This window comes from Saccoglossus kowalevskii, chromosome 18 (genome assembly GCF_978046115.1).
Source record: "Saccoglossus kowalevskii chromosome 18, keSacKowa6.1, whole genome shotgun sequence".
NCBI classification, from domain to species: Eukaryota; Metazoa; Hemichordata; class Enteropneusta; family Harrimaniidae; genus Saccoglossus; species Saccoglossus kowalevskii.
The window spans coordinates 11,246,688-11,260,185 of NC_140658.1; the positions used below are offsets into that span (position 1 = coordinate 11,246,688).

At 36.4% G+C, this 13,498-nt stretch overlaps 1 protein-coding gene across 1 annotated transcript in view; it reads right to left on the reverse strand.

Moving 5' to 3' along the window:
• The window catches only part of LOC102809148 (uncharacterized), a 230,846-nt gene that overhangs the window by 135,923 nt on the left and 81,425 nt on the right, over positions 1 to 13,498 (reverse strand). The gene's annotated exons all lie outside the window — the stretch shown is intronic.

Below are 13,498 nucleotides of genomic sequence, written 5' to 3' on the forward strand. Positions count from 1 at the left end.
ATTTGCAGCCAATGGTGAATACAGAATATAGAATGAACACAAAATGTGGCCTAATACACTGATAGTTGTTGCTGTTTTGTTCCATAGCTGTTTTTTAAGAAGACAGCTAAGGCTGGTGCTAGAGTATGGTTTGCCATAATCAAAATGAATTTATTCTGACTATTTTCTTTATCAAAATTTGGAATTTTATTTGTAGTCCAACAAGACTACTTGAGGAAAGTTCACAGCCATGTGCTTTCAGGCTTGGAAAACAAAGGACTCAGGACACTGCATGTACCATATAGCATACAATACTAGACTGACCAACACCACACAGTTCACTTCTATATATAGCTTTGGACATAAATTGACCCCTTAGGGCACTGGCAAATGTCATGATTGATCAAACTTTCCAGTGTTGCAATGAATAACATCAGTAAACACATCATGAAATATGATGGAATACACATCAACAAAAGGCAAAATAACGTTCATTAACAATATTAAAACAACACTCAATGATGTTACTCGACTAAAGGCACACTATTAACCTAACAAAGCAAGAATCAACATTCTATCACAGCAATCGATCATTCAGTGAGGTCGTACAATCTAGATGATGTAATGATGACCTTATAACCTCAGGGAGTTAGAAAAACAACTGAAGATATCTATAGTAAGAATCTGAATCTGTATGTACTGAGTATACCACAAAAGAAAAAGGGAACAAAAAAAGGCATAGAACTTAGGGGATTTGTGTATATATCCGACATTATATTAAACAAGGTACAATAACACTGTACAATTTACTATAAATACTATGCCATGTCAATCACATAATAGAACATTATTGCACCAAGCCAAATAAAACATGGTGTACATAACAACCACATACTATGCCATGCCAATCACATAATGAAACATTATTGCAACAAGCCAAATAAGATATGGTGTGCATAACAACCACATACTATGCCATCAATCACATAATGGAATATTATTGCACCAAGCCAAATAAGACATAGTGTGTATAACGACCACATATTATGCCATGGCAATCACATAATGGAACATTATTGCACAATGTCAAATAAGACATGGTGAGCATAACAACCACATACTATGCCATGGCAATCACATAATGGAACATTATTGCACGATGTCAAATAAGACATGGTGTGCATAACAACCACATACTACGCCATGTCAATCACATAATGAAACATTATTGCACAATGTCAAATAAGACATGGTGTGCATAACAACCACACACTATGCCATGGCAATCACATAATGGAACATTATTGCACCATGTCAAATAAGACATGGTGAACATAACAACCACATACTATGCCATGTCAATCACATAATGGAACATTATTGCACCATGTCAAATAAGATATGGTGTACTGAACAACCATATACTATGCCATGTCAATCACATAATGGAACATTATTGCACCATGTCAAATAAGACATGGTGTACTGAACAACCATATACTATGCCATGTCAATCACATAATGGAACATTATTGCACCATGTCAAATAAGACATGGTGTACTGAACAACCACATACTATGCCATGTCAATCACATAATAGAATATTATTGCACCATGACAAATAAAACATGGTGTGCATAACAACCACATACTATGTCATGTCAATCACATAAAGGAACATTATTGCACCATGTCAAATAAGACATGGTGTGCATAACAACCACATACTATGCCATGGCAATCACATAATGAAACATTATTGCACCATGTCAAATAAGACATTGTGTGCATAACAACCACATACTATGCCATGGCAATCACATAATAGAACATTATTGCAACATGCAAATGAAAATGATGTACATAACAACCACATACTATGCCATGGCAATCACATAATGGAACATTATTGCACCATGTCAAATAAGACAAGGTGTGCATAACAACCACATGCTATGCCATGACAATCACATAATGAAACATTATTGCACCATGCAAATAAGAAATGATGTGCATAACCACATACTATGCCATGGCAATCACATAATGGAACATTAGTGCACCATGTCAAATAAGACATGGTGTACATAACAACCACATACTATGCCATGTCAATCACATAATGGAACATTATTGCACCATGCCAATTAAGACATGGTGTACTGAACAACCACATACTATGCCATGTCAATCACATAATGGAACATTATTGCACCATGTGAAATAAGATATGGTGTGCATAACAACCACATACTATGCCATGGCATTCACATAATAGAACATTATTGCACCATGTCAAATAAGACATGGTGTACATAACAACCACATACTATGCCATGTCAATCACATAATGGAACATTATTGCACCATGTCAAATAAGACATGGTGTACTGAACAACCACATACTATGCCATGTCAATCACATAATGGAACATTATTGCACCATGTCAAATAAGACATGGTGTACTGAACAACCACATACTATGCCATGTCAATCACATAATAGAATATTATTGCACCATGACAAATAAGACATGGTGTGCATAACAACCACATACTATGGCATGTCAATCACATAAAGGAACATTATTGCACCATGTCAAATAAGACATGGTGTGCATAACAACCACATACTATGCCATGTCTATCACATAATGGGACATTATTGCACCATGTCAAATAAGACATGATGTGCATAACAACCACATACAATGCCATGGCATTCACATAATAGAACATTATTGCACCATGTCAAATAAGACATGGTGTACATAACAACCACATACTATGCCATGTCAATCACATAATGGAACATTATTGCACCATGTCAAATAAGACATGGTGTGCATAACAACCACATACTATGCCATGGCAATCACATAATGGAACATTATTGCACCATGTCAAATAAGACATGGTGTGCATAACAACCACATACTATGCCATGGCAATCACATAATGGAACATTATTGCACCAAGCCAAATAAGACATGGTGTGCATAACAACCACATACTATGCCTTGGCAATCACATAATAGAACATTATTGCAACATGCAAATGAAAATGATGTGCATAACAACCACATACTATGCCATGGCAATCACATAATGGAACATTATTGCACCATGTCAAATAAGACAAGGTGTGCATAACAACCACATGCTATGCCATGACAATCACATAATGGAACATTATTGCACCATGTCAAATAAGACATGGTGTACATAACAACCACATACTATGCCATGTCAATCACATAATGGAACATTATTGCACCATGCCAAATAAGACATGGTTTACTGAACAACCACATACTATGCCATGGCAATCACATAATGGAACATTATTGCACCATGTCAAATAAGAAATGATGTGCACAACAACCACATACTATGCCATGGCAATCACATAATGGAACATTAGTGCACCATGTCAAATAAGACATGGTGTACATAACAACCACATACTATGCCATGTCAATCACATAATGGAACATTATTGCACCATGCCAAATAAAACATGGTGTACTGAACAACCACATACTATGCCATGTCAATCACATAATGGAACATTATTGCACCATGTGAAATAAGATATGGTGTGCATAACAACCACATACTATGCCATGGCATTCACATAATAGAACATTATTGCACCATGTCAAATAAGACATGGTGTGCATAACAACCACATACTATGCTATGGCAATCACATAATGGAACATTATTGCACCATGTCAAATAAGACATGGTGTGCATAACAACCACATACTATGCCATGGCATTCACATAATAGAACATTATTGCACCATGTCAAATAAGACATGGTGTACATAACAACCACATACTATGCCATGTCAATCACATAATGGAACATTATTGCACCATGTCAAATAAGACATGGTGTGCATAACAACCACATACTATGCCATGGCAATCACATAATGGAACATTGCATGATGTCAAATAAGACATGGTGTACATAACAACCACATACTATGCCATGTCAATCACATAATGGAACATTATTGCACCATGTCAAATAAGACATGGTGTACTGAACAACCACATACTATGCCATGTCAATCACATAATGGAACATTATTGCACCATGTCAAATAAGACACGGTGTACTGAACAACCACATACTATGCCATGTCAATCACATAATAGAATATTATTGCACCATGACAAATAAGACATGGTGTGCATAACAACCACATACTATGTCATGTCAATCACATAAAGGAACATTATTGCACCATGTCAAATAAGACATGGTGTGCATAACAACCACATACTATGCCATGTCTATCACATAATGGGACATTATTGCACCATGTCAAATAAGACATGATGTGCATAACAACCACATACAATGCCATGTCAATCACATAATGGAACATTATTGCACCATGTCAAATAAGACATGGTGTGCATAACAACCACATAATATGCCATGGCAATCACATAACGAAACATTATTGCACCATGTCAAATAAGACATGGTGTGCATAACAACCACATACTATGCCTTGGTAATCACATAACAGAACATTATTGCAACATGCAAATGAAAATGATGTGCATAACAACCACATACTATGCCATGGCAATCACATAATGGAACATTATTGCACCATGTCAAATAAGACAAGGTGTGCATAACAACCACATGCTATGCCATGACAATCACATAATGGAACATTATTGCACCATGCAAATAAGAAATGATGTGCATAACCACATACTATGCCATGGCAATCACATAATGGAACATTATTGCACCATGTCAAATAAGAAATGATGTGCATAACAACCACATATTATGCCATGGCAATCACATAATGGAACATTAGTGCACCATGTCAAATAAGACATGGTGTACATAACAACCACATACTATGCCATGTCAATCACATAATGGAACATTATTGCACCATGCCAAATAAGACATGGTGTACTGAACAACCACATACTATGCCATGTCAATCACATAATGGAACATTATTGCACCATGTGAAATAAGATATGGTGTGCATAACAACCACATACTATGCCATGGCATTCACATAATAGAACATTATTGGACCATGTCAAATAAGACATGGTGTACATAACAACCACATACTATGCCATGTCAATCACATAATGGAACATTATTGCACCATGTCAAATAAGACATGGTGTGCATAACAACCACATACTATGCCATGGCAATCACATAATGGAACATTATTGCACCATGTCAAATAAGACATGGTGTGCATAACAACCACATACTATGCCATGGCAATCACATAATGGAACATTATTGCACCAAGCCAAATAAGACATGGTGTGCATAACAACCACATACTATGCCTTGGCAATCACATAATAGAACATTATTGCAACATGCAAATGAAAATGATGTGCATAACAACCACATACTATGCCATGGCAATCACATAATGGAACATTATTGCACCATGTCAAATAAGACAAGGTGTGCATAACAACCACATGCTATGCCATGACAATCACATAATGGAACATTATTGCACCATGCAAATAAGAAATGATGTGCATAACCACATACTATGCCATGGCAATCACATAATGGAACATTATTGCACCATGTCAAATAAGAAATGATGTGCATAACAACCACATACTATGCCATGGCAATCACATAATGGAACATTAGTGCACCATGTCAAATAAGACATGGTGTACATAACAACCACATACTTTGCCATGTCAATCACATAATGGAACATTATTGCACCATGCCAAATAAGACATGGTTTACTGAACAACCACATACTATGCCATGGCAATCACATAATGGAACATTATTGCACCATGTCAAATAAGAAATGATGTGCACAACAACCACATACTATGCCATGGCAATCACATAATGGAACATTAGTGCACCATGTCAAATAAGACATGGTGTACATAACAACCACATACTATGCCATGTCAATCACATAATGGAACATTATTGCACCATGCCAAATAAAACATGGTGTACTGAACAACCACATACTATGCCATGTCAATCACATAATGGAACATTATTGCACCATGTGAAATAAGATATGGTGTGCATAACAACCACATACTATGCCATGGCATTCACATAATAGAACATTATTGCACCATGTCAAATAAGACATGGTGTGCATAACAACCACATACTATGCCATGGCAATCACATAATGGAACATTATTGCACGATGTCAAATAAGACATGGTGTGCATAACAACCACATACTACGCCATGTCAATCACATAATGGAACATTATTGCACAATGTCAAATAAGACATGGTGTGCATAACAACCACACACTATGCCATGGCAATCACATAATGGAACATTATTGCACCATGTCAAATAAGACATGGTGTACATAACAACCACATACTATGCCATGTCAATCACATAATGGAACATTATTGCACCATGTCAAATAAGACATGGTGTACTGAACAACCACATACTATGCCATGTCAATCACATAATGGAACATTATTGCACCATGTCAAATAAGACATGGTGTACTGAACAACCACATACTATGCCATGTCAATCACATAATAGAATATTATTGCACCATGACAAATAAGACATGGTGTGCATAACAACCACATACTATGTCATGTCAATCACATAAAGGAACATTATTGCACCATGTCAAATAAGACATGGTGTGCATAACAACCACATACTATGCCATGTCTATCACATAATGGAACATTATTGCACCATGTCAAATAAGACATGGTGTACTGAACAACCACATACTATGCCATGTCAATCACATAATGGAACATTATTGCACCATGTCAAATAAGACATGGTGTACTGAACAACCACATACTATGCCATGTCAATCACATAATAGAATATTATTGCACCATGACAAATAAGACATGGTGTGCATAACAACCACATGCTATGCCATGTCAATCACATAAAGGAACATTATTGCACCATGTCAAATAAGACATGGTGTGCATAACAACCACATACTATGCCATGTCTATCACATAATGGGACATTATTGCACCATGTCAAATAAGACATGGTGTGCATAACAACCACATACTATGCCATGTCAATCACATAATGGAACATTATTGCACCATGTCAAATAAGACATGGTGTACTGAACAACCACATACTATGCCATGTCAATCACAAAATAGAATATTATTGCACCATGACAAATAAGACATGGTGTGCATAACAACCACATACTATGTCATGTCAATCACATAAAGGAACATTATTGCACCATGTCAAATAAGACATGGTGTGCATAACAACCACATACTATGCCATGTCTATCACATAATGGGACATTATTGCACCATGTCAAATAAGACATGGTGTGCATAAAAACCACATACTATGCCATGGCAATCACATAATGAAACATTATTGCACCATGTCAAATAAGACATGGTGTGCATAACAACCACATACTATGCTATGGCAATCACATAATGGAACATTATTGCACCATGTCAAATAAGACATGGTGTGCATAACAACCACATACTATGCCATGGCAATCACATAATGGAACATTATTGCACCAAGCCAAATAAGACATGGTGTGCATAACAACCACATACTATGCCATGGCAATCACATAATGGAACATTATTGCAACAAGCCAAATAAGACATGGTGTGCATAACAACCACATACTATGCCATGGCAATCACATAATGAAACATTATTGCAACAAGCCAAATAAGATATGGTGTGCATAACAACCACATACTATGCCATGGCAATCACATAATGAAACATTATTGCAACAAGCCAAATAAGATATGGTGTGCATAACAACCACATACTATGCCTTGGCAATCACATAATAGAACATTATTGCAACATGCAAATGAAAATGATGTGCATAACAACCACATACTATGCCATGGCAATCACATAATGGAACATTATTGCACCATGTCAAATAAGACAAGGTGTGCATAACAACCACATGCTATGCCATGACAATCACATAATGGAACATTATTGCACCATGCAAATAAGAAATGATGTGCATAACAACCACATACTATGCCATGGCAATCACATAATGGAACATTAGTGCACCATGTCAAATAAGACATGGTGTACATAACAACCACATACTATGCCATGTCAATCACTTAATGGAACATTATTGCACCATGTCAAATAAGACATGGTGTACATAACAACCACATACTATGCCATGTCAATCACATAATGGAACATTATTGCACCATGCCAAATAAGACATGGTTTACTGAACAACCACATACTATGCCATGGCAATCACATAATGGAACATTATTGCACCATGTCAAATAAGAAATGATGTGCACAACAACCACATACTATGCCATGGCAATCACATAATGGAACATTAGTGCACCATGTCAAATAAGACATGGTGTACATAACAACCACATACTATGCCATGTCAATCACATAATGGAACATTATTGCACCATGCCAAATAAAACATGGTGTACTGAACAACCACATACTATGCCATGTCAATCACATAATGGAACATTATTGCACCATGTGAAATAAGATATGGTGTGCATAACAACCACATACTATGCCATGGCATTCACATAATAGAACATTATTGCACCATGTCAAATAAGACATGGTGTGCATAACAACCACATACTATGCTATGGCAATCACATAATGGAACATTATTGCACCATGTCAAATAAGACATGGTGTGCATAACAACCACATACTATGCCATGGCATTCACATAATAGAACATTATTGCACCATGTCAAATAAGACATGGTGTACATAACAACCACATACTATGCCATGTCAATCACATAATGGAACATTATTGCACCATGTCAAATAAGACATGGTGTGCATAACAACCACATACTATGCCATGGCAATCACATAATGGAACATTGCATGATGTCAAATAAGACATGGTGTACATAACAACCACATACTATGCCATGTCAATCACATAATGGAACATTATTGCACCATGTCAAATAAGACATGGTGTACTGAACAACCACATACTATGCCATGTCAATCACATAATGGAACATTATTGCACCATGTCAAATAAGACACGGTGTACTGAACAACCACATACTATGCCATGTCAATCACATAATAGAATATTATTGCACCATGACAAATAAGACATGGTGTGCATAACAACCACATACTATGTCATGTCAATCACATAAAGGAACATTATTGCACCATGTCAAATAAGACATGGTGTGCATAACAACCACATACTATGCCATGTCTATCACATAATGGGACATTATTGCACCATGTCAAATAAGACATGATGTGCATAACAACCACATACTATGCCATGTCAATCACATAATGGAACATTATTGCACCATGTCAAATAAGACATGGTGTGCATAACAACCACATAATATGCCATGGCAATCACATAACGAAACATTATTGCACCATGTCAAATAAGACATGGTGTACTGAACAACCACATACTATGCCATGTCAATCACATAATAGAATATTATTGCACCATGACAAATAAGACATGGTGTGCATAACAACCACATGCTATGCCATGTCAATCACATAAAGGAACATTATTGCACCATGTCAAATAAGACATGGTGTGCATAACAACCACATACTATGCCATGTCTATCACATAATGGGACATTATTGCACCATGTCAAATAAGACATGGTGTGCATAACAACCACATACTATGCCATGTCAATCACATAATGGAACATTATTGCACCATGTCAAATAAGACATGGTGTACTGAACAACCACATACTATGCCATGTCAATCACAAAATAGAATATTATTGCACCATGACAAATAAGACATGGTGTGCATAACAACCACATACTATGTCATGTCAATCACATAAAGGAACATTATTGCACCATGTCAAATAAGACATGGTGTGCATAACAACCACATACTATGCCATGTCTATCACATAATGGGACATTATTGCACCATGTCAAATAAGACATGGTGTGCATAAAAACCACATACTATGCCATGGCAATCACATAATGAAACATTATTGCACCATGTCAAATAAGACATGGTGTGCATAACAACCACATACTATGCTATGGCAATCACATAATGGAACATTATTGCACCATGTCAAATAAGACATGGTGTGCATAACAACCACATACTATGCCATGGCAATCACATAATGGAACATTATTGCACCAAGCCAAATAAGACATGGTGTGCATAACAACCACATACTATGCCATGGCAATCACATAATGGAACATTATTGCAACAAGCCAAATAAGACATGGTGTGCATAACAACCACATACTATGCCATGGCAATCACATAATGAAACATTATTGCAACAAGCCAAATAAGATATGGTGTGCATAACAACCACATACTATGCCATGGCAATCACATAATGAAACATTATTGCAACAAGCCAAATAAGATATGGTGTGCATAACAACCACATACTATGCCTTGGCAATCACATAATAGAACATTATTGCAACATGCAAATGAAAATGATGTGCATAACAACCACATACTATGCCATGGCAATCACATAATGGAACATTATTGCACCATGTCAAATAAGACAAGGTGTGCATAACAACCACATGCTATGCCATGACAATCACATAATGGAACATTATTGCACCATGCAAATAAGAAATGATGTGCATAACAACCACATACTATGCCATGGCAATCACATAATGGAACATTAGTGCACCATGTCAAATAAGACATGGTGTACATAACAACCACATACTATGCCATGTCAATCACTTAATGGAACATTATTGCACCATGTCAAATAAGACATGGTGTACATAACAACCACATACTATGCCATGTCAATCACATAATGGAACATTATTGCACCATGTCAAATAAGACATGGTTTACTGAACAACCACATACTATGCCATGGCAATCACATAATGGAACATTATTGCACCATGTCAAATAAGAAATGATGTGCACAACAACCACATACTATGCCATGGCAATCACATAATGGAACATTAGTGCACCATGTCAAATAAGACATGGTGTACATAACAACCACATACTATGCCATGTCAATCACATAATGGAACATTATTGCACCATGCCAAATAAAACATGGTGTACTGAACAACCACATACTATGCCATGTCAATCACATAATGGAACATTATTGCACCATGTGAAATAAGATATGGTGTGCATAACAACCACATACTATGCCATGGCATTCACATAATAGAACATTATTGCACCATGTCAAATAAGACATGGTGTGCATAACAACCACATACTATGCTATGGCAATCACATAATGGAACATTATTGCACCATGTCAAATAAGACATGGTGTGCATAACAACCACATACTATGCCATGGCATTCACATAATGGAACATTATTGCACCATGTCAAATAAGACATGGTGTACTGAACAACCACATACTATGCCATGTCAATCACATAATGGAACATTATTGCACCATGTCAAATAAGACACGGTGTACTGAACAACCACATACTATGCCATGTCAATCACATAATAGAATATTATTGCACCATGACAAATAAGACATGGTGTGCATAACAACCACATACTATGTCATGTCAATCACATAAAGGAACATTATTGCACCATGTCAAATAAGACATGGTGTGCATAACAACCACATACTATGCCATGTCTATCACATAATGGGACATTATTGCACCATGTCAAATAAGACATGATGTGCATAACAACCACATACAATGCCATGTCAATCACATAATGGAACATTATTGCACCATGTCAAATAAGACATGGTGTGCATAACAACCACATAATATGCCATGGCAATCACATAACGAAACATTATTGCACCATGTCAAATAAGACATGGTGTGCATAACAACCACATACTATGCCTTGGTAATCACATAACAGAACATTATTGCAACATGCAAATGAAAATGATGTGCATAACAACCACATACTATGCCATGGCAATCACATAATGGAACATTATTGCACCATGTCAAATAAGACAAGGTGTGCATAACAACCACATGCTATGCCATGACAATCACATAATGGAACATTATTGCACCATGCAAATAAGAAATGATGTGCATAACCACATACTATGCCATGGCAATCACATAATGGAACATTATTGCACCATGTCAAATAAGAAATGATGTGCATAACAACCACATATTATGCCATGGCAATCACATAATGGAACATTAGTGCACCATGTCAAATAAGACATGGTGTACATAACAACCACATACTATGCCATGTCAATCACATAATGGAACATTATTGCACCATGCCAAATAAGACATGGTGTACTGAACAACCACATACTATGCCATGTCAATCACATAATGGAACATTATTGCACCATGTGAAATAAGATATGGTGTGCATAACAACCACATACTATGCCATGGCATTCACATAATAGAACATTATTGGACCATGTCAAATAAGACATGGTGTACATAACAACCACATACTATGCCATGTCAATCACATAATGGAACATTATTGCACCATGTCAAATAAGACATGGTGTGCATAACAACCACATACTATGCCATGGCAATCACATAATGGAACATTATTGCACCATGTCAAATAAGACATGGTGTGCATAACAACCACATACTATGCCATGGCAATCACATAATGGAACATTATTGCACCAAGCCAAATAAGACATGGTGTGCATAACAACCACATACTATGCCTTGGCAATCACATAATAGAACATTATTGCAACATGCAAATGAAAATGATGTGCATAACAACCACATACTATGCCATGGCAATCACATAATGGAACATTATTGCACCATGTCAAATAAGACAAGGTGTGCATAACAACCACATGCTATGCCATGACAATCACATAAGGGAACATTATTGCACCATGCAAATAAGAAATGATGTGCATAACCACATACTATGCCATGGCAATCACATAATGGAACATTATTGCACCATGTCAAATAAGAAATGATGTGCATAACAACCACATACTATGCCATGGCAATCACATAATGGAACATTAGTGCACCATGTCAAATAAGACATGGTGTACATAACAACCACATACTTTGCCATGTCAATCACATAATGGAACATTATTGCACCATGCCAAATAAGACATGGTTTACTGAACAACCACATACTATGCCATGGCAATCACATAATGGAACATTATTGCACCATGTCAAATAAGAAATGATGTGCACAACAACCACATACTATGCCATGGCAATCACATAATGGAACATTAGTGCACCATGTCAAATAAGACATGGTGTACATAACAACCACATACTATGCCATGTCAATCACATAATGGAACATTATTGCACCATGCCAAATAAAACATGGTGTACTGAACAACCACATACTATGCCATGTCAATCACATAATGGAACATTATTGCACCATGTGAAATAAGATAT